Source organism: Sceloporus occidentalis, unplaced genomic scaffold, assembly GCF_023333645.1.
Source record: "Sceloporus occidentalis isolate IW3139 unplaced genomic scaffold, rSceOcc1.0.p SCAF_2, whole genome shotgun sequence".
In the NCBI taxonomy this organism is placed as follows: Eukaryota; Metazoa; Chordata; class Lepidosauria; order Squamata; family Phrynosomatidae; genus Sceloporus; species Sceloporus occidentalis.
Window position 1 is genome coordinate 65987370 of NW_028316982.1, and position 24898 is coordinate 66012267.

Consider the following 24898-nt stretch of genomic DNA (forward strand, 5'->3'; position numbering starts at 1 on the left):
ACACATCATCAACAAACTATAAGCAATTCAGAAAAATAACACAGCCCTCTCAAAAACTCTGGCAGGCAGGTCTTTACTGGCCCACAGATGACCCCCAAATCTTAAACTACTCACAACAAGATATTTAGCATGTATGGTAATACAGTGATAAGACCCCACCACAAGCCCAGATGCCAACGCTGTTCCCACATCAATAACAACAATCACAACATCAGAAGCACTTGCTATTTCTCCAGTGTAATATAGGAGTCCCCCACTTATAATGAACAAGGCAGAAAAGCAGAAATTATTGAAATGGGGAACCTATGGTGTGCTGATTCCTAAGCTGTCAAATGAGGGGAGATGCCTCAGATGAATGGGTGAGGGATACCATTTTAAGTATGCTTATTTTCTTTCTACATGTGGGAGCATTTTGGCTAGGAAATGGCATGGGCTGAAATAAATACTTGAGGGAAAGTGGGACGGTCACACAGGTTTGACATGCATGCCTAGACTGGTAGCAGGCAGTGCTCCTTTAACTGTATAAGTAAAAAAAAAAAAAAAATAAAAAAAAATAATAATGACTAAAAATTGACCCCCCCAAACCTGGGTCAACTTATGCACAGATCAATATGGTAACTTCCCTGGCCCAGTTGCCTCCTAAAGGGACAGCTGGACTAGGGAAGAGGAGGCAGGGTGAGAGCCTGCTGTCCAAGCCTCCTCCCAACTCTAGTGCCCTTTGAAGAACAACAAGGATTGGGAGGAGGGAGGCAGGCAAGCACCTGTCCTCCAACCTCCTCCCAACCATGGCTGCCCTTCAGAGGACAGGCATGGTTGGGAGGAGGGAGGGAGGCAAGTGCCTGTCTTCCAAGCACCCTCCCAACCAGGTCTGCCCTTCAGAGAACAGCTAAGATAGGGAGGAACAAAGAAGGCAAGCACCTGCCCTCTGAGAGGCCTGGGAGCTTCAGCGGGCAGACAGCTGACCTTGTCTCCCCCCAGCCCTGCATGAATGAGGCGCAACCCTTGCTGTTCTCACCTTTACCTGGTCTGGGTCAAAGGGACAAGGCTGCCTGCAGGCAGAAGCCCCCAGGCTGCTCAAAGGTGAACAATGCAGCTGTAGAAGAGGAAGAGGAGAACAAGGCAGGCAGGCAGCTTTGTCTCTTTGCCACATCCTCATTCTCATCCTCCTCCACCACTGCATTGTTCACCTTCCAGTATCTTGGAGGCTTCAGCTGGCAGGTGGCCATATATCTTTGGGCCAGACCAGATGAGGGATGGTGGCTGCCAGGGTTCTGTCTCACTCATGCAGGGTTGGAAGGAGACAAGGCCAGCTGCCTTCCTGTCAAAGCCTCCAGGTCACCCAAAGATGAGCAACTCCTCTACAGAAAGTGAAGGAGAAGGAAGAAGATGAGGTGGGAAAGAGACAAGTCTGCCCACCTGCCGAAGCCCTCTGGCAGCTCAGAGGTAAACAACATGGCCATGCGGCTGTGCAGCTCTGATTGCAGCCTGGCCTGGAAACAGGTTCAGGCTCCCCTCCCCAATGACAGCCACCATATTTTACCAATCCAAAATCCCTAATTTTGGCCCCCAAACTTACACTAGACTTATACATGAGGTTGACTTATAGTAAAGTATACACAGTAAGTATTTAAAAGCTGATGGTAGTCTTAATTGTATTACTTTTGGTTACTGCTTTTAAACCTGTCGCTTTTTATGCATTTGTTTCATTTATATATTTTACTGTTCAATGTACTTCTGTTGTGTGCCTTCTTTTTTTTTCAAAGAAATGTTGGGTAAAATATGCACATTAAATTAAGTAATGGACATGTACAAATTGCTATTGTTTTTATTCATGTTTACCAGAGCTCTCTCCCCCCTCTCTCCCTCCCTTCCTTTTTCTCAGACACACTTAAAAAACTTGAGTTGGATTATACTAAATCAATGTGCTGAGAGCATATTTTTCTTCCAACTGATTTTTCATGTTTGCTCATCTGCTCGTCAGCAGCTTTTCTTCTATCCCAGACAAGATGGAAATAATATGTGTTTAAATATGAGTGACCAGATTCTTAGCTGACAGCCCTAACGTGTGGAAGGCTTGTTGCAGAGTACTTCTTTTAATCATGTCCAACAGATTCTTTCCTTCTTTCTTATCTGTCTATCCAGTGGAAAGATGGAAAAGCTCTCTTCTGATTGTTAGTCTGAGTGATGGAAGGTGAATTATTTATAATGTTTGCCACTGGCTCCCTAATCCTTATTGTAAAGTCTGAAAGCAAGAGGCATCAGGTTTCCACACTGGTGTTCCATTAACAGTTCAGGATGTTGGTTCATAAGTTCAGTTAAAAGCCAGATATTCAATGTATAGCCACACAAATTTGCAAATGACTTGGGGTGAAAATTATCATAATAACTCAACCTCTGAAACCTACAAGGCTCTGCAAAACAAAACAAAATGAGAGGACAGATTCATAGTGCTGTTATATCACTCACTGTGCAGTTTGTTTCATAGAGTGAAGATGCTTACTCTTAAAAGCTTATATCTGAAACACACACTGAAGAGAAAAATCTGTGTATGAAGAAGTCAGACACAGAAGAAGTTATAGATGTCAACATTTCCACTGACAGGACAGACATAGAAGAAGTGCTGGATGGCCAAATCTATACTCCAGCTCCTCCTGATGAAGAGGAAGAAGAACGCAGTGTGACACTATAGAGCAGCAATCAGACAGTCAAGGCACCCAACCCGCAAGAACCACCCAGATGTCTTTCCTACCTTGAAAAATTAGATGAACTACCAGTGATATCCTTATGGACCAAATCAGAAGAGATGCCAACAAACAAAAGAGACAAATGGAAAAAAGCTGCACCAGAAAAAACTGAAAGGCTGAACAGACAGTCCCAAAGGAGCAGCTTGCTGCCGCCCCTTTAAGCACTTCTTAGGGGCCACAGCAACAGCATGGTGCATCCCCAATCTGGTGGCTTGCCAGCTCAAAAAGAAGCAGCAAAATGCTGCTGCTTTTCGAGCTAGCAAAAAGCTGCCCTTGCTGCTGCAGCAGCGCTTTTGCTCCGTTTCTTCAGCACAGCATTTAGAAATGCTGCGCCACAGGAGCATACACATGCTGCCTGCCACCTAGTTGGGTGGGAGGCATGATGGTGGCTTGGGGGTGGACTCAGGGCATGCAGTTGATACGCCCCCACTCCATCCTGATGTTGGCTTATAGTGCTTGTCTGTTCAGCCCCTGAGTCTTTGCATAAGAACAAGATTTGGACACTTACAGAACTTCCACAAAGAAATAATGTAGTCATTTGAAAATCAGTTTTTAAGAGCAAACATGATAAACATGGAGAAATTCAGAGATACAAAGCCAGATTAGTTGTCAAGGGGTACTCACAAGCATTTGGAGAAGACTATGGACAAGAGCATACAGGCATGAAAGAACAACCTGAGTCCATTCTGGCCTGAAGTGAGTTGGGACCACACTGACCACATGGCCCGCTCCCAAGGTGGGCCGTGAATGCAGGGGCAAACCAGCACTGCCAGGAGTTGGTTTTTTCCCAGCTTCTTTTTGCTCCAGTCTTAAGTACTGTAGTGCGGCTTCAGCATGGCTTCTGGTTGCTTAAGAGGCAGATGTCATCTAAATGCCATGCCTCCAAAGAATCCAGAAGCTGCTTCATTTTGACCATTATTATTATTAAAAGACAGTAGAGCTACTGAAACATGTTGGATTGACTGAGCCATACCCTATAGAGACTATTGGAAGCACTGTATGGAAACTGAAACTTCAGCAAACAATAGGCCAGTACAGAGAAGTCATTGGAAAGTTTATGTACGTATGCAAAGTTATAAGACCAGATATATCAGCAACAGTTGGGATTTTGTGCTGAAGAACCGACTCACCAACTAAATGGGACTGGAAAGCAATCAATAGAGTAGCTAAATTACTGAAAGGAACGTGCACCTGAAACTTCAACTACAAACAATCAGCAACCCTAGAGTGACTGGGCCAGTGATATCATAGACCAAAAATCTATGAGTGGATATCTATTCTTCTATAGAAATGTGTAATAAAACACAGGCTTGGTTAGTAGTACTACCCTCCAGCTCAAGGGGAACATTCTCATGGCTTCAAGATGTCAAGCATATATCAGTTCTAGGATCCTGAGACAGGTGAAATGATCACCCAGTTTGGCTATTTATTTAAGACAACAAAGTAGGAAAGATAAAGCATAGCTCTGAGGTCCCAAGTAGATTAACAAAGACAAAAGGATACATAGGATACATACACAAAACCAGGTAGTCATGAATGTGTGAGTCTGAAAGGCAACTTTCCTTTGTCTACAGTGTCTTATATATTGTTATCATTTTAGCACTAACTTAGCATATACTACATCATCATATATCTTACATAGTCTGCACTAAAGGGAAGTGGAAGGAGGCATCCCATGCCCACTCAGAAAATTGTTTATCAAATCCCAGGTGCTGGGATCGCTGGGAAGCACATATCTCCCCTTTACTCTGGAATGTCCTCCCTCCTCCCTTGTACCATCACAGGTAAAGACAACTTTTATCGAACCATTCTTACTTTTTAAAGCAAACTGCAGCCTGAACCAAAGTACTACCAGGCCTATAAATCCCAGGCCTCTACAAAATGGAATGATTATTTGGACTACACAAAAGAAGAAGATAGTTGTGACCTGCTCTGCAGAAGCTGAATACATCTCAGCCTCAGAAACATTTAAACAACTAAAAAAGCTATGTGTTACTGCTAAACTTTGGAACAGTAGAGCCAATCCCAACAGAGATATAAAAAGGCAACCAAAGATGTATCAAGATTTCTCAGACAGAGAAGATTATCGCACTGCGTTCTCAGAACGTTCTCATCACATGATGAGAACGGAACACATTTGAGTATACCGCACGTATGTGTTCCAATCGGGTTCTCAGAACGTTTAAATGTGTTCCAAATGTGTTCCAGGAGGGTACAGATTGAATGTGTTCCCAGAGAGCTGAAACGTGATGAGAACGTTCCAACAGAGGTGTGTGCGGTATTCTTATCTGTTCTCAAAACCGTTCTCTCATTCCTCCGTCTCCTGATTAGCTGAAAGAATGACAGGCAGGGAGGGAGGCAGGCAGGCGAGCGACTGCAGTGAGGGAAGGTGTGTGTGTGTGAGGGGGGAAAGAAGGAGGGAGGGAAGGGAGGAAAGTTGGGACAAGTGAGAGAAGAGGAAAGAAGGGAAAGAGAGAGAAAGAGAGAGGGAAACAGGGGGGCCAGAGCAGAGAGCAAGAGGGAGAGGGTCTGGCTGCTTCTGCGGGGGCCTCTAGTGTCATGTCCAGCAGGGCTCCTGTGCTGGCAGCCTGCAGGAGGCAAGGATGGCAGGGATGCCCAGGACCTTCTCCTCCTTCCCTCCAGGAAGGAACCCACAAAAGCTCCTCTGTTTGGAGCAACACACAAAAGCAAGCAAACAACTCCCAGAATTCCATAGCAAAGAGCCAGACAAGAATTAAAGCGGGGAGGGAAGCTCACAGGCCCCACCTGGAATATTGTGTCCAGTTTTGGGCACCACAATTCAAAAAGGACATTGAGAAACTGGAGCGTGTCCAAAGGAGGGCGACTAAAATGGTGAAAGGTCTGGAAACCATGCCCTACAAGGAACGACTTAGGGAGCTGGGGATGTTTAGCCTGGAGAAGAGAAGATTAAGAGGTGATATGATAGCCCTGTTTAAATATTTGAAGGGATGTCACATTGATGAGGGAGCAAGCTTGTTTTCTGCTGCTCCAGAGACTAGGACCTGGAGCAATGGATGCAAGCTCCAGGAAAAGAGATCCCACTTCAATATTAGGAGGAACTTCCTGAGAGTAAGGGCTGTTCGACAGTGGAACACACTCTTTCCTCAGAGTGTAGTGGAGTCTCCTTCCTTGGAGGTCTTTAAGCAGAGGCTGGATGGCCATCTGTTGGGGATGCTTTGATTGTGATTTCCTGCATGGCAGAATGGGGTTGGACTGGATGGCCCTTGTGGTCTCTTCCAACTCTATGATTCTATGATTCTATGAAGGCACACATTACATGCGCGCACACACAGGAGGCAAAAGGGTGACAAGCAGCCAAAATGGGGAATTGGGATGACAGCAGAGGACTTTTCTTTTCTAACCGGTTTAAAGAGCTGCTATGGCTGCCGGGGCTCTGCCATTGGCCCAGTCCCTCCCTGGCAACTTGCTTTCCTTCGGCTTGAAGAGACCTGCATGGAGCTCCTCCTTCTTCCCAGCCTTGCAAAGGAGGTTTGGGATGTAACTTGCAAGGCTCATCTCTCCCCCTTTCTCTTTCTCCCTGCCTTCCTCCCGATCCCTCCTTCTTCCCTCCCTTCCCTCCCTCCTTCTTTCCCCCCTCTCTCTCACACACACACCCCTTCCCTCACTGCAGTCGCTCGCCTGCCTGCTTCCCTGCCTCCCTGCCTGTCATTCTTTCAGCCAATCAGGAGACAGAGGCGGCCTTGGTGGAATATGTTCTCGGAATGGTTTCAGGAATCGCTGTGTGGTAAAATGCAGTTCTGATCACGTTCTAGTTTACTAATGCAGTAATATCTGTTCCAGGAACGTTCTCATCACGTGATGATACGGAACGTTCTCAGAACGCAGTGCGATAATCTCCAGAGATTAGTCATCAGTTTAAACATGTTGAAATCAAGTATCATTTCATAAAGGAAGTGTATGAAATTTCCACTCCTCTTCTCTTCTCAGAACTCTCTCAGTTCTTTCCTAGATATAGCTAGATCAAAATAGGTCCATGTGTAACTTTCCTGTCTTAGAATGGAGTTCAAGTGATAAAGCCTTTAATTTTGTTTCTCTAAGCCATTTGATGTCTTTCCTTCTTAGAATCTCTAACCACTGTGGTTAGGTATCCAAAATATGGATACTAGTATGCATTTCCCTCTTTTCAAAGGTTGCCCTTCCCAAAATCTGTCACAGGCGCTTTCCAGACCGCCCAAAAGGGCAGTCTGCCGGTGCCCTCATTTGCTGTGCAGAGCAGCCTCAGTGGCCAAACCACGTGACTGCTCCGCGCAGCAAAAAGAAGCCACAAAAAACGTCTTCTTTTTGTGGTGCCATTATGACGCCACAAAGCGCCAATGGCGCACTTGCGGTGTCATAATGGTGCTGAGATGTGCGGACGCTAAACATCTGCTATGTCAAGATGGCACCGCCACTTTGTACATGCTCGGCGCGTACTAGAGTTAGGCGCATCCGGAAAGGACGCCCCTTTCTAACCCTAGTACGTGTTGAGCATGTACTTTTTGCCCGTGGAGAACGGGCCACACTTCTGTGTAACCAAGAAACAGCATCCAAAGGGCATGGTGCAGCCCTGTCAATTTTAAATTAATAATTCCCATTCTGCAAGCACACTTAGGCTAAAACAGCCCAACTGCTTGATTTATAGGAGAATGGATGGTGGGGGCAAACTGAAGCACAGGATTATACTGACACAATGCCTAGATAGTTCCATAACCTTTCTATCTTAAATCAATCGGACACTTGTAGTCAGAAATTCAGCATCAGTAGCATCTTAAGGCACATAAGAAATGAAATAATTAATCTGAATAAAAGCGTGTGTCCTTTTCCATGTTTATAAGCTGCTATTCCCCCATATCCACACTAATAAAAAAAAAACATTCACATAGAAATAGGAATGGCAGCACTACCACAGAGGAATATTGAATAATGAATGGTTTGCAGCTTGTCTTTCCTGACAAGGACTAAGGTGCAGACATGCCAGTTTGTCACACCATTTTATGAAGTATTGTTGTAGGGGACATGGTTAGGCCTAATTCTCCAGTTCAAGACTGGCTGTATCATTTGGAATAAGACAGGAAACTAGCAATATCCTTCTCCACCAGTCTGCCTCCAGTCTCCCTGCATGAAAGTTTCCTTTGTGCTTAGATAGGTAATAGAAAGCAGCCTTGAGAAGAGAGTGATGGAAAGATAGGTCCTCTATGCTTCAGAAGAAAGAATGAAGCTACTTCTATAGTAGTGGTGCATTTTTTTAATGGCCAGAAATATAAATAATTACATAAATTAGATGAAATATAGGGATAATCATTGTGTGCACAATGCTTCAGAATTACATTCACTTGTCCCATATTTTCCCTCTAGGCATTGCCTGGATTTGTTTGTGCAGAATCAATGCATACACAATTGCAATTTCTCTTCCAAGATTTGGTGATTACTCACATTTTCACTGAGATTGTCCTCAGATCCAGTATTCTGTGGGACTCACTCCTAGGTAAGTGTGTATAGGACTTCATTCTTAAGCATCTAACTAATACAGAAAAGACAATGTGGAGCAAAATATGGATATTTCTTTCAAGTAAAGATGTCAACAAATCTTGAGTGAAATTCAGCAGAGAGACTACTGTAGAGCCAGGTACACTGAGAATGGCAAACAAAATGATTTATTCATGACATGTCCTGAGCCTAGCTACAGGAAGGGCTTCCACAACGCATAACATTTTTTTTTTAAAAGAACCTATTCTGAGTAACTTGATTGTTACTCATACTATCTGATTACTGGAAGAATATTTTCCAGGCTTATTTTCCTTAAGCTTTTCCATGTATTGTCTCTACATCTGTATTTTAAAAATCACAAGTGCTAAAAAAATGCACATATGTATCTTTCTATGATTTGCATGGCCTGAACATGTTTAAAGTGTGTAGCTTGTATTTCCTCTTGAGAACAAATTGTTGTGTGAGAAGACAACCAGCCAAACAAAACCTTCAGTAGTAATGTATTGCTCAAATGTTCTCATCTATGTAAGAAATGATATATTTCAGAATCCTGCTTGCATACACACAGTGTCTCTGAAAATTATGTTTTTTACTTCTTCAATTAACCCACTGTGCAAATCTTACTTGAATTTTAAAAAGTACCCGTCAGAGATCTTTAATAGATTGGTCAAGAAGAGTCAGCCAAAGATTGTATCCTTGCCTCTGTGGAATAATTTACTCTGATCCACAGATGAGCAAACTTATTTATTATTTTTAAAGACACCCACACCAGACTTAAATTTCTTATAGAGATATGAATTATAGAGAGCAACCATTAGAGCCAGCATTTAATTAAACACCTTAAGGAACCTGGCTTTCAACCAATTGGAGAAACAGTGAATATTTGAAAATCTGAAAGGGGGTATTAGTAAAGAAGGAGCCACTGTGATCCCTACAGCTGAAAGTAATGATGGTAACAATAAAGTTGCTGGAATAACCATCTTTGCTGGTATAGTGTGTATAAACCCAGATGTGCGGGGCAAGTTTCTATTACTATCACTGGTAATTTTACAGTACTAAGCTCTCAAAGATGGAAAAATGATGAAGATGAAAGAAGTGGTAGTTAAGCCCAGAGCTTGAAAAAGTTAACCTTTGGGTCTACAAGTCTCAAACTCTCCCAGCCAACAAGAATAAGTGATCATGATGACTGGGGAATTTGGAGATTCCCAGTGGAAGCCTCAGTCCTAACTATAGTCTCAACCAGAGTACAGCCATTCAATCTATGGATTTACTTAGTGTTTACACACTGTCTGGGCATTGATTCAGAGTCTACCTTAGCTGGGACTACCAATTGGATTCAGACTTCACAAAGTAATTTTCCCTTGGGTTAATCCTATTTGTTATGCCCAATCTCTGGTTTCAAATTGTGCAAAAATAATGACTATATGGAGGGAAACTAGGAGTTGCTAAAGAAAAATAAGAATTTGTTTGCATTCTATGACTGATCTAGCATTCTCCCAAGATGGAACATGGGAAATTGTCCATACTTCAAGAAAAAATGTGCCATCCAATTATCTAGCATTCAAGCAAACTGGACATTACACCTGGATGGTCTTTTTGTTTTTATATAATAATAAATAATAAATAAATATAGTAATAAAAAGCAAATTAAGGTTGCTGTGATCAAAACTGGAAGACAGGAAAAGAAAAGATGTGCTCAACCACCCAGCACTCTCTATTATTATTTTTTTACTCCAGTTTTCCATAATTCTAAAGAACCATTGGAAAACAGGTTAAATAACCTCTTTGTTTTTCCCACTCCCAATTATAGCCTTCCACTTCTGATTTTCATTTGTAGAAGATAATTTGTTGATTGGTGTATTTATTTGATGTTTAAGCTAATGTAGTTTGAGTGCTGGACTAGGGCTCCAGAAGACCAGGATCTGAATCTCTGTTCAGCCATGGAAATGTACTGGGTGACCTAGTGCAAGACATTCTCTCTCACTTAAAAAGGAAGGCCATGGTAAACCCTCTCTAAATAAATCTTGCTAAGAAAATCCTATGATAGGGTCACATAACTCAGAGTCTGCATGAAGGCACATAGCAACAACAAACTGATGTCTACTTTGCTGTCAGCAGAATGATTGCACACTGCATCAATTTCAACTGGAGGTACCACTTGCATGCAAGCCCAAATTGCCTGCACAGCTGATAAGCAACACTAATGTCCTAGCCTGAAGAAGAATTTCAAATAATATGCTGACATTTCAGAACCGTTTTTTATTTCATAGGACACTGGAGGAGGAGAGTGAATCTGGCAATGTGAGTGTAGCAAATCTACTCTTGGTTTTACTTGGTTTCTCCCACAAGCATTCTGAGTCTAAAAGGAGCTCTACTCATGCCAAACATCTGATGAAATTAGGTCCAGCACTGGCGGAGCTCCTCTTCAACAGCAGTACAATCCAGAGCGCAGCTGTTTCTGAGTCACTTTCATGCTTCAAAAAGTCAGTCATCTAGGGATGCCTAATGTCTTTTATTACAGGACACAATTCATGAATGTTGAGCTGGATAGGTCTTGGTGTCAGACCAAGGGCAAATCACTGTATTTAATTAGGAATTTTCATTGTCATTCAGAATGAAGTTTCCCCTTTGCTGTTATAAATCCACAACTCAGTTGTAATTACCATAACTTATTGGTGGATGAGTTGCCCCACAGTGTTTAGATGTCTGAAGGCAGTTTATCATTACAATCTTTCCATTTTTTCTACCTGGTTGTAGAATTCACTTACTCTGCAAAGAAGTATAAAGAACTGATTTGAAAAAACAAGATAGATGGGTGGTTTGAAGAAGTCAGTCAACAGATTTATCACTGCAATGATCAGTTATCCAAAGTAATTCTGCTGACTCAAATGAACTTACTGCACGTTAATTTTTCAATCTAAATGGTGTGGATATAGCATGTACAAACAGTTAGTCTTCATGGTGAACCAGTGAGATAAACTGGTGTGTGACAAGCTGAATGGTGATAACATTGTTCCCAGAAGAGAAATGACAAGTCTAGTAATCAAAAGGTATATTGCAAATTAAACTATACAATCATTAATTGCATTAGAGCCCAGGTTCCCTTTGACAGGAGAAATAATAAAATTAGAAAGCGGAGACCTCTGTACAAAGAAAACCCCTGCAGCCTTCCTTTGGCAATATGCTTTTAGCCTGGATGGAGAGCAATTTCCTTAACACATTAAATTAATTAATCAGATCTATCCCGGGAAGCCAAGCTTCCATTGCCATATTTAACCATCAGTGATTTCACGGAATACTAAATAGCCCTTCAATTCTGTTACTTTAATGGTCATTAAATAACAAAAATGGAAGAAAGGCGATCATGGCCATCTAACTATTTTTAATTAAAATAAAATGAAGAAGTAGTTGTAATTTACACTCCACCTTTGACGGGAAACAGATAGTAAACTTTATAGCATGTGCTGTTGAAGGATTCCAGCTTTTAATTAAAAACTTTAGTAGTTTCAGTCAGAGATGAGCACTCAGCAGCTAAGATATTTCTGAACACAGAGATCAGCTTTTATCTAGAAAAGAGGTTATTTAAATTATAGTTATGGGGATATAATTTACCTGGTTGTCTCCATGCCATTAATATAATATGATCACTGAGTTCTGGCTAGGTCTGGCTTCTATTCTGAGAAAAAGGCTGGGCCCATCCTCACTGACAGAACTGCAGACATCAAGAATGCCAGTTTCAGATACATGCTAAGGTAAAGCTAGGGGATGCTACTTTATGAACCATATTGTTAACTTCAGATCTCAGCTCCTTGAATTACTGAAACTTTGGTAAATCTAGACATCTTGCCACATTTACAGTAGAAATGATGAAAGAAATGTCAACTTACATTAGTGCTCCAAAGTTCACTACATGTAGAGTTTTTTTTTAAAAAAATCATTTTGCTATCCATGTATTGTATCTCTACATGTATGGAAAAATAATCAACTGAAGGTAAACAATAAGAATATATTACAAAAGTCACATATGCCTCAGTATAAACGAATACATATTATAGCAATAAGACATGCTAGAAAGCTCGTGGTTTTTCTAAATTTCATTTTAAATAAACCTTCAGTTTATTGTTTTTTGTGGGTTTTTCGGGCTATGTGGCCATGTTCTAGAAGAGTTTCTTCCTGATGTTTCGCCAGCATCTGTGGCTGGCATCTTTAGAGAATGCTTGCCTGGACATGCTTGTTAGATAGCACTTTAAATATTTCTTTCAATGTTAGTTACAAGAATTATGTAATGTAAATATAACTTTTCCTGTGCTGCTGGTCATTGATTTTACTGATGTTGGGGTAAATGATGGAGAACAACAATGCTGATCAGAGATAAACAGAATTCTAAGGGGGTGTGCTCACAAGCCATTTCCTAAGGTACAATAACATTCATAATCTACAAAACAGCGATGTCTTTATTGGATTAGCCATGTGCCCAAAATAAATGTTGCAAATTTTCAAAGCTTCACTGGTTTCTTCACCAGGCAAAGATGTTAAAAATCATATAGGACAATACACACACACACACACACATCTGCATTTTGTCAAAATGTAGCTGCATTTATCAAAATGTTACCCCCCTTTGGTATAATTTTTTTAACAACTTTACCTGATGTGAAAACTAGTGGACCCTTGAAAGTGGAGCTTTGCAACATTTACTTCGTGCATTTTTGTTGATCCAATAAAGTTATCACTGTTTGGTGGATTTTGGATGTTATTGTACTTTGCTACATAGCTACATGGAGGGGCAGCTTTAATTTATCCTTTTCCCAGTGGGGAAAGGTGAATCCTTTTCAGCTTCCGCTCCCCACATCAACTGAATACATGTGGGAAAAATTAAATATGCCAGCTACAGACTGATATTGTTTAAGGAGCTCAGCTACAGGCTTCTAATGTTAATAGAAGGGCATTTAATACAATGATGCTGCCTTCATGATGCACTGGCCCCATAACACTTGTAGCCAAAATCCTTGTAGGGGAATTTTACTTAATAAATAATAATTATTTTTTGCCAGGCAATCAAACGGCATACAACAGGTTAAAATACATCCATATATACATAATGCCCCCCCCCCCCCCCTTAAAACAAGATTAAACAATGTAAGATTAAAAACTATATACTTAGCTCAAATTGAGAGGAGGTTGGCTACAAAGACCCTACGAAATCGTCTCCCACCTGTATATTGAGGGGCCGGTGGATCTAAGAAATGATGCAGATGCAGACTTTTCTAATTAAAATATATTTTTATTTAAAAAGGAAAAATCACATAGCAGTTCACTATCATACACTCATTCATTCAAGGCTCAGGAAATCAGAAGTTAGCTTGGAAAAGTTTTGAGGCATAACTATGGGTGATACTTACTGCAGATGAGGCTTGCTTCCGGAAACCAATTGAGTGAAGTAGGGTGAGACACAGCTGTTCCGAGAGCATTGGTTGAATGGAAGTGCTGGAGCTAGACTAGAGAGCACAGTGATATAGAGTCCCCATGAAATTTAAACTAGTACACTGAGGGGAGTTTTCCAAGGTGTTTTAAGGGCTAAAACAAGCTGCAGGGCAACAGTGTTGGATTGTCTGGGGTGAGGTAATCTGGTTTGTCAATATTCAAGGGAAATGGGAAGGGAGCTAAGTTGATAGCTGAGCCATCAAGTGAGACATCTCGACAATCATCACCCATTCTTCTGATTATTGGAGGTGATGATGATCCCATTAGCAACTCCCAAACTACCTGTTGGGCTAGTCTGAGGGGTATTGTTCCCAAGAAGTCCCATGAGGCTGACCTCATCTGGGTGTAGTGCGTACATGTCACATCACTTTGGGGATTATAGTAGCCTACCTGGCAGGGTCCATCTAGGGTACCACACACACACACACACACACACACACACACCAAAATTCAGAAAATTGCACTATGGCTAACACACTGCAAGTTTTGTAATGTGATAATTTCACATTAGTAACATGATGGAATATTTCGACAACATAGACAATGAAGTACAGCAACATAATTTATGGATATAATTGCGCATTCCTGCCTGCACATATGTACAAACACACACATACACACACATGGGATGAAAGGTATTACTGTGTGTGTATGTGTGTGTTTGTACATATGTGCAGGCAGGAATGCGCAATTATATCCATTAATTATGTTGCTGTACTTCTTTGTCTATTCCATCATGTTACTAATGTGGGCTGTGATTCCAGGACACTCCCCCCCCACACACACACACACGGATAACAAAATCAGTGGAGGCTGAAGTCCCTTTCTATACAATGGCAGAGAAATAGTGCTCCTTGGTGACAAAAACAAGGTTTGCTTTTTGCAACCTCTATCTATCTATCTATCTATCTATCTATCTATCTATCTATCTATCTAATCTATCATTTCAAGTCATGGATGGTTGAATCCATGCATAAGGAATCCATGGATACAGAGGGGTGACTGTAGCTAGTTTAAATGAGTAGCAGCATCCTACAGGTACATTACACGGGTGTAACTATCTTCATGTAAATGGTGGTGACACAAGTAATAAGGTCATGCCTGAGCAGCCATGGAAAAAGTACTACACTAGCGAAATAGGCTGCCTGGAAGCTTGCACATTTGATCTTTCTGTTGCCACCACTATACAACTCTGAAAAATGTGTAGCTTTTTACATGGTGCACCAACGGTACTTTTCATCCTCTCCTTCACAGTACTTCCAACAGTAGTTTACCAGATGCCATAGAAATACTTATAAACATAGAACATACTCCCGTGTGTGTGTGTGTGTGTTTATATAAATGTGCAGGCATGAATGTGCAATTGTATCCATAAATTGTGTTGCTGGACTTCATTATCTAAGTTGTCTAAACATAGACATTCTGTAACTTTTAAATAATCTCTATTTTTACTTTTAAATATCTCATCATCAAATTTAAATTAATAAGGAAATTCCATTTTGAAGGGTAGGAGTTCATTTGAATGGTGGAGATGGGGATACATTTGGAGTTATGGAAAATTGGCAGGGTTGCAAGGAATATGGTGACACCTCTTTCTGTTGTTATCTCTTCCTCTGATCCCATTCCACCTGTCAGGAGCCAGAAACCACTTGGATGTCTGAGCTGTCTCATATTTCCCCCCATAATTTGATCTTTAATCTCAACCTTTCATCAGTGATGTTCATAATGAGAGACAACTTATTTGCCTGCGTTTTGGTTCACTCACACTCTTGGTAATGGCACTGAAACCTCATGGTGATTAATGAGTATTGTTAGCCATTCCGATCTGTCTCTTGTGAATCTTACTCTAATTAGTGGTTGACTTCATAAGGTCTGTCAGCTTTGTGAGATGGGCTGGCAAAGGGCAAAGTTCAACTGTTGATAACTTTATGATTTACATTATGGCTGCCAGGTTGAATAGTACACTTAGTGAATTCTAATATCTTCATCATGCTGACTTTTTTCCATTACTGAATTAGGCAGACTGGGTGTTTCATCTGTACCTAGAGACTCCTTTCCCCTTTTCTGAAGTAAGTAGGAAAACTGTACTGGATATCAGCTGTTCTAATTTGTTTCCAGAAACTACAATCTGTTCAGTTTATCACACACTGAAGTTCATGTGCTTTGCCCCAGAAGAGTGGGAAGTCTAGCTAGCAATAAGGAAACTGCATCCATTTTTATAACAGTTTAGCATGTCCAATGGTCATGTGCAAATACAGTGGAGCAGAGTTGGCACAAATGATGATGGTGACATTTGTTACTCATCTTTCCCCATGGATCAGGGTGGGGAAAAACAACAAATAAACAATGCACAACATCAATTAAAACACATTAATTAAAATATACAACAGTTTAAAAGGACAAATAAAGAATTCTAAAAGAATTCACATTTAAAATTCATTATTTAAAATTCATTTTGATAAGCCTGGAAAGATTTTGTTTTCTGAGGCAATGCAGTAAAAAGGCCCCTTCCTTAACCCAGATCTCAGTTTACCACTTCAGACTGCCTGAAAGATCTTTTCTCCCTATATGAGAATGCCTGAATTTTAAGATCCCCATGAGAGGTTTTCTCTTGGTTCCACACTTTTCACAAGAAAATTTAGGCCAGGTATACATGGGCGTTTTGTGGCATGGTGGCAGCGATTTTAGGGTTTGAGACCGCATAGCAACCACATGCTCCCAAACCTTAATACGTATGGATGCCAGGTCATGGCGGCCTCCCATCCATATGGGGGCCGCCATGATGCTGCTGCCGTACAGCGACCAGACATTGCTGGCAGGAAGTGGTGTCATGGCGACGCCCCTTCCTGCTTTCAGCATCACAAAAAAGAAGCCACTCTAGGTGGATGATTTATTTATTTATTTATTTATTTATTTATTTATTTATTTTTGCAGTGTGTCTGTGCTGCAGCACGGGGCAAAAACGGATGGCATGGAGCCATCCATCTGTACTGCCCCTTAGTGAGGATGTATGAGACAACCTTCTCAATAGCTTCTCCTATGCAATGCTATGTTGACTCCCACTCTGCTATCTTTTCAACAAAGACCTTTTTGGACCTTGTTATCTGTGCTGGGTGGGGAGGATAGTGATCTGGAATAACTGTCTATAGCTCTGATGTTATGGACAGATTACTACCTGGTAGAGCTTAGACTTGCTGGGACTCAGAATCTGTGCAGGGATGGTCTGCTCCAGGAGGCTTGTGGATGCAAATGGAATCCTGATGGCTCTTGGAGAGTTTCCTGCTGCCTTGGCTGACAATTCTATTAAAATCCTGGTTGAACTCTAGAATGGATAAAAGGCCAGACACAATAGCTCCAAAGACACAGTAGCTCATGAAATGGAGACAAATTAGTGTTGGCAGCAATGAAACAAGTGAAGAAACAGAGAATAGGATGAAGTTGATAGAAAATGCAGAATAGCATACAGCCTATTTAAATGCCTATTCCAGAGCAACATGGGCAATAAAAACTTTTTTTCTCTGCCCATCACTGTACCTACAAAAATGCCTGCCAGTGGACTATTTTGTGTGATCAGGAATCTTTTACACACAGCCTTCTGCGAACAACATTCCTGGAACATTGCTTAAAATTACACAGATCTACTCTGACATTGATGCAATAATGAATACAGAAACAGAGGATGTAACTTTTGTTCTCTGCTTGTCCAGTATTAATGTACAACTTAAGGATGTGGACAGGATTCTTGGAAAGGTGAGAACCACTTCAGGTTTATCAGATCCTTCTTCTTACTTCTTACTTATTAATTTAAAAAAAGTCAGAGAGGGACTGGTTGAGTGGACAGAGGGGATGTCCAATGTCTCAGTAAAATGAGGCAGAAGTCGATCATATCTAAAAGAACAGTTGTAAGACCACTGCAGTAATAACCTTCCCAGAATCCCATTGCATTGGATAATATTGTATTGGAATGTTTTTAACATTCCATTTCTGGGCAATTTACTGGAATATGTGATGGTCCCCAAGTTCCAGGGATTTCTGGGTGGAAGAATTTATCTAAATTCATTTCAATCTAATTTCAGATGGAACAAAGACACCATTGGTGTTTCTCTTTGTTTTTTGTTTTTTCCAATATCATTGATCCTGGTATCCTTTTTGGCTCCTTGCTAGAGTAGGACTGGGAGGCACCATTTTAGAGTGGCTCCATTCCTTCTTGCAGAGGTGAATCCAGATGTAGGTTCTGGGAACTCTTGTTTGACCTCTTGGCCATTGGCCTATGGGGGTCCCTTGGCGTTGTGCTCTGCCCACCATGTGATTTAACATATACATGAAACCACCGGGAAACCTCCTCTGAGGGTAAACTACATTTGTCTGCAAGGGCAACCAATCTCTACTACTCTTCAAAGGCATAAATATTATGTTACAGTATTCCAAATAGGATTTACTTATGGCATGTGTCACTATGGCTATAGTTTCCCAATCACCACAAAAATCTGTGCTTCCAGGCTCAAGTTTAAGTTCATTAGGGTTCAAAACACACTGCACACACTCCTCTGAAGTGCTTTCCCTCAGCAAGGTTCAGTGGTAGAGCTAGAGCTTGTTCCATGAATTTATAGGGCACTTAAATCTTATTGTTTTCTCCTTGCTTGCTCCAACTAATGTCTGTGATCCAATTTTCACAGATGCAGTGAGTTCTTAAAATAGTAATAAAGAAAATTAAAAGAAATGTGTATTATTCCCTTAATTTGGTAACAGCTACTGAATTTTAGATATTTTAGTATGGATTTTTATTAAAAAATGCAGAATTTACAAACATATGCATGTTGTTCCACACCAGTCTTAATAACAAGTGTTTCAATCTATGTGATGGATCAAAACACTTGAGCAAAAGTAATACCAAAACAGCAAAAACATTAATTTCCCAATAAGTAGGTCAGAAGAAATCATTTCCTGGCTTACTGCAATAACCCAACTTTCCATTTGTTTTTAATGTCTCTGCATCTAATCTAATTGGATTTTTAAGAAGCACATCATATAGGGACAAATACATTGGATATAAATAGTAGTAAGCTAGAGATGCAATTTGTTTTCTGTAAGGTCTTTCAGAGCTTATCAGTCATCAAAACAATGCCTAGTTACCCACCTGAATCACTCTGATCTGAAAATAACTTCATGCTTTCTTAATTTGTCATGAAGTTGACAGAAAACATGAAGAAGGGGTGAAGCTTCCTGTATTCTGTACCCAAATGAATAAGTTCAGTTAATTATATGCAAATCAGCTCCACTAACAAGTACCTAAATAACTCAGCCTTGTCTTCATTACCCAGAGAGTTACAATACGTTTCACAGGGAATTAGACAAGGGATATTAATCAAAATGCCCTGCAAGTGGAAATTAGCTTGCTTGATAGTTGACCTCTGTACTTTCAAGAATTGAATGAACATATAACAGACAACAAACATATTTTACCAGAGAAAGAGGTAAACAGTATTTTTATCTAAGTTGGAAATTGGCTTTCCTCCATAGATTTAGAAAACCTAGATATGTGTAAAATTAAACTGATAGAAAGTAAATTTCAGGGGAACAATCATATTTATAGGGTAGAGAACATTTTTCCTGTTGAGGGTCACATACCCTTAGGAATAATATGTCAGGGGTTGGATGATGGGTGGAACATGAACCAAATGATGGAAGGAACAACGTCCTATCATTCCTGCCATCTCTTTTCTTTTCCTCTAATTCTTTTCCTCCTTAGGCTGCATCCACATTGTAGAAATAATTTGGTCTGACACCACTTTAACTGCCCTGGCTCAGTGCTAGGGAATCCTGGGAATTGGAGTTTGTTCCGGTGCCAGAGCTCTCTGTAAGAGAAGGCTATATGTCTCACAAAACTACAGTTCCCAGAATTCCCAAGCATTTAGCCAAGGCAATTAAAGTGGCATCAAACTGGATTATTTCTGCAGTGTGGATTGGACCTTAGTTTCTCACTTCCCTTTCCTTTGTCATGTTGTTCAGATATCTGTTGCCCGAAATGTGAATGTTGCTTGCAGAGAACTTTCATCCTCCCATGGCTCTATCATTTTCATATACACCACCCCATAGGTGGCTTACGAAGCTCATATGGCTTCATTTTGGATGGTGAATCCATGATAATTTTCATGGAACTACTGGGCTTTACAGGATTTAGCCAAGGTCCTGTTGGACAAAGATATTGCCCCAGAACTAAATGAAAGCCTTAAAAATCTTTACTAAGAAGGAAGTGCTTTAAAAAGAGACAGCTGGAGTTCAGATTCCAGTGCTGATGTTTTTGTATGCTACCAAATATCCACAAAGCCAACCATTCAGGCCAGAGAAAGTATCTCTTTATATATTGACATAAATACACAGAACTTAATAAAAGTCTTCCCATCGTATGTCAAAAACACTAATGATTTATTATTCAGATCTAATATTTAATACAACAGTATCAATTTGGTAAAGATACCATTCTGGTTACACTGGCTGTTATATCCCTTTACACCATGATTTGACATATCGAAGGGATTCATGCTTTATGTGAAATCCTTTAAACTGTGAATTCTAATGATCCTCTAGATCCTCCCAGTTTAGTAAGACTAGTCCTCGCTTGCAATAATTTCACATTCAATGAAGATAATTACTTGCAATTACAGGGTACATCTATGTTTAGTCACATGGCTCCTTCTTTTGAGGATCTGTTCATGGGCAAGCTAGAAAATAACATCGTTAATATCCTGGCTCAATATTTGCGTATTCTGGGAACTGTGGTTTTGTGAGACATTTAGCCTTCTCTGTCAGAGAGCTCTGATGCTACAACCAATTACAGTACCCAGATTTCCCAAGCACTGAACCAGGGCAGTTAAAGCAGTCTCAAATGGGATTATCTCTGCAGTGTGTTTTGGACCAAGTATATCGAAGTTGCAACTTCAGTGGAGTGTAACCACTTCCAGCACAGTTTCATACTTCGACTCCTGAGCCAACTGAATTTCAGTGCACATGGGACCTGTGAGGGATATAGAGGCAGGATACAGACTGCCCCTTTGCACCATGTATTGGGTCCAGGGCAGCCACAGCGGCAGCCCAAAGGCTCCAGTCTGGTGCTTTTTGGGACCAGGGAAAAGCGGCAAAATGCCACTTCTCCCTGGTCCTGAAAAGGGGTGTCCTTGGGGCTTCATGCCCCACGACACTCCAGGGAGCCGCTGCCAGGAGACCTTTCCCCCAGCTTTCTTTCCGCAGCCATTTGTTGGCTACGGGAATGAGGCGCTCCCCAAGAAGGAGCTCCGTTTAGGAGCTCCTTCTGGCGCCGCTCTTAGGCCAACACAAGCGGCCTGAAGTGGCGTGAAGATGTCACGCAGTGCGGCCATGATGTCATAATGGCAGCTCCCATCTGTAGATGACACTGCCCTTTTGATGTACAGAATATGTACTAGGGTTGCGGGTCATCTGTAAACGACACCCTGAGGCAACCCTAGCATGTATTCCTTACATGCTAAAAGGCCCATTTGTACTGGGCCAGATATATTTAGTGTGTGTGTGTGTGTGTGTGTGTGTGTGTGTGTGTGTATACTTATTTAGAATTGGTTTTAATGGAATGAAGGAAAGAAAGGGCATCACTTCCTGTGTATATAATGAGGAAAATGATAAACTTCTCATATGGCTACATTGATGATATCTTTATGGTTTGGACTAAAGGAATGCTTATAGAAGTTCCTATTAGAGATCAGCTCTTTCCCTCCTTCAATTATGTTTACATCTACCTACACAACCGAACATTCACATATCCCTTTCCTTGATATCTTTCTCACTCTTGATTAGGACTAAATGAAAGGTATATTTGTTGAATGCTTATAAAAGTTTATATTAGGTATCAGCTCTATCCAACCTTCAATCATGTTTACATCTATCTACACAACTGAACATCCACACTCCGCTTTCCTTTATATCTTCCTCACTCTTGAGCATCTCTTCAATGTCACAGATCTCCACAATAAGTCTACTGGTGCCCATGCTTACCTGGATTGGAGAGTCTTCCATCACAAGCACATTAAAAAATATATTGGGGCGATACACACAGGTGAGGCAGTGCCACACCACTTTGCTGTGCAGTGTTGCCACAGCAACCAAAGGGCATGTGAATGCCTAGAGCAGCTCATTTTTATGGTGTGTTAAGGGCTGTGTTGCAGCCCTTATGACGCCGCTTCCTGTAAGAGATGTGTGGGCGCTGAGACGCCCATACATCATCTACACGCCCCCCATGTGGGCAGTGCCATTCTATAATGGGACCACCCACACGTCTTAGGCCTCGGGAGTGTGCGGTTGGTGCACAGACCCAAGCCCTACTATCACCACCAGGACACCACTTCCTGGCGGTGTATACCAGGCCATTATCTACAGATTGTCTAAAAGAGACACATCTGTAATACAGTGGGCCCGTTCTAGACCCTCCTGCGTAAGGTGAATTCTGCCTATGCTGGAGCCCCATTCATTTGAATGGGACTCGTCCGTGCGGCGGCGTGGCAGCGCGCGCCCCATTCATCTGAATGGGACTTGCTGCCCCGCACACCCTGCGTGTTCCCCGCGGCTTGCGCTCATAATCTCAAAGCCACATAGAACGCAGGTGCACTATACTAGGGGGAAAAAAACTACTGTGAAAGGACCAATGAACTCACAACATCAGCTTCAAAGAGGATAGTTTCCTCATATGATTAATAACAATGTCAGAACAACCATAATTTCAAGGCAAAATCTTTTCCACAAAAGATATGAGTCAAATAATAACCAGCAAAACATTCGTTTTGCCATAGATTTCCATCCAGCATCTCCTAATTATTAAAGTTATCCATCTTTCTAGAGTCATCAGCAAGCTTCCAGTTATAGCTTCCTGCTAGCTACCCAATCTGAAGAAATTGCTGATAAAAGCTGTCCTGAAAACACCAGTCAGCAATCCAGGATCACACCCTTGTGATTCAAAGCATTGCATCACCTGCAAATGGCTTAAGCAGACTGTAACTTTTAGGAGCACAGGGACTGGCAGAACATATTCTGTTAAACTACACATCGCCTGCTGATCTTGCAATCTTATTTATGTGCTTGAATCCAGACATAAAGGGTATCATTTGCAGTAAGAGTGCAAAACCACCGCAGACCTGTACAAATGTTGTTAGAACCATGAGTCTGCAACTCTGATCGGGAAGTTAAAGCAAACACCAGCCAGACATTTCAACCCTGATCTAGCCTTTATGATTTGTCCTTGTTTGGTACTGAAGTGCTTCCTTCTTCAGGTGACTACCATTAGAATGGATGAGCATCACAACACAGGTGTTTTTTTAAAAAAATGAATATTATGAAGAATGGCTAAAGAAGAGATGAGAAAAAAATGACATAGAGATGATATATTGGCTATCTTCAAGAATCTGAAAGGCTGTTACATAGACAATGGAGAAAACTGGTATTCTGATTTTCCTAAGGGAAGAACTTGGTCCAATAGGTTCAAAATACAAGAAAGGAGATTTCAACTCCTGTCCCAATTTGGAAGAATTTCCTGATAGTAGATGCTGTTCAGCAGTGGAACACATTGCCTCAGAAGGTGATGGATTCCCTTTAATAGGTGTTAGGTCTTATTGGGGCTTTTTAAAGCAAAGACTGTGTGGGCATGATCTACCTGTAGATTCCTTACATTGGCAGAAGGTTGGCCTAGATGATCTTTGAAGTACTTTCCAGCTCTACAGTTCTATGAATACAATTATAGGGGATCCTATGTCTAAAAGGCATCTACATCTTTACCCAACCTGGCTTCCAAACCAATGTTTTTTGCCCAGCTCACTGGATCAGAGTATCAGATAGTAGCATGTAAAACAAACCATATGCTGTTCCATAATTGTCATCTGAGAGACAAAGGATGCTAATGAGGGTCAAAATATGAGAGATGGGGAAAGATGGAGAGTATGAGGATGGATAGATAGATAGATAGATAGATAGATAGATAGATAGATAGATAGATAGATAGATAGGAGACTTGGAATCTAACCTATGACAACAAATAAGGGACATTTTTGTAATGTTATATTTTTGACCTTTCTGTAATGTTATGTTTTGAGATTTTATAAGAATAACCACTTTCCTCTTGTACTATACAGGGGCATTTGGGAAAATGAGAAAAATACAGAATTGATTAGTATGGCAGATTTTCGCTCATGATAAAACATTCTGTTCTTGTCTATTTGGAACATTTCAGAGTTCAATTCAGCCTGTTATTTTCTATTTCAAACCTCTTCAATCAGGTCTCTCTTTTTAGCTTCCTCTTTGCAATTGATTTATTTCAATTAAGGATTGCATGTTCAAGTACCATAATTGCCCCTTGTCACTATTAATTCCCATCCCTTCACATTTATAAATGGATCCAGTGTCCACAATGAGAAGTTCAGAAGTATTAGCTCCTGTCCCAATGAGCCAAATGACAGAAGAGAATTTTGGAGGTGGAAGACCCAGCTAGCTTAAAGAAGCAGGACTAAGAGCAAGGAATATGCAAATGTCTTCACACTGGGGAAGAACTGTTGAATAGAATACATTTGTTTTAATTGGAGTGAAGGGTAAGGTAAGTAATCAGGATCAATGGAATAATTTCTGAAAGCTTTCCTATGCTTTGAGTGCAAGCTCAGCCAAGAAATATTTGGCCATCATACAAATAGCAGTACAATAAAACAACAACAACACACACAGAAACCTAACCTAGAACCCATTGCATTTACTTATTATTATTTTTTTTAGCTTTCCCAGTGCATAGGGATTTTTTTAACTAGTAGTGATATTTCAGGGTTAGAACATTAAATTCTATTTAAACAATTTACACTTGCATTTACAAACACTTTTAATATTCTGATTAGTTAACATTTGAGCTCCAGAAATTGATCATAAATCTGCATACTTTTTTTTTTTTTTAGCAAAATGAGGTACAATTTAGTGCTAGTGTTATTTGGCCTATTTGGTTATCTTTTCTTGCAGTAAAACAGACTAAATGTTCTTCTACAGATTCAATAAGTAATTCAAGCAGGTTAATTTACATGAAGGGCAACCCTACCATTAGACAGATAGAAGTAGCTGCCTGAGGCAGCAGCTGCTGGAAATGGAAATGGTGAGTAAGCATCAGAGGA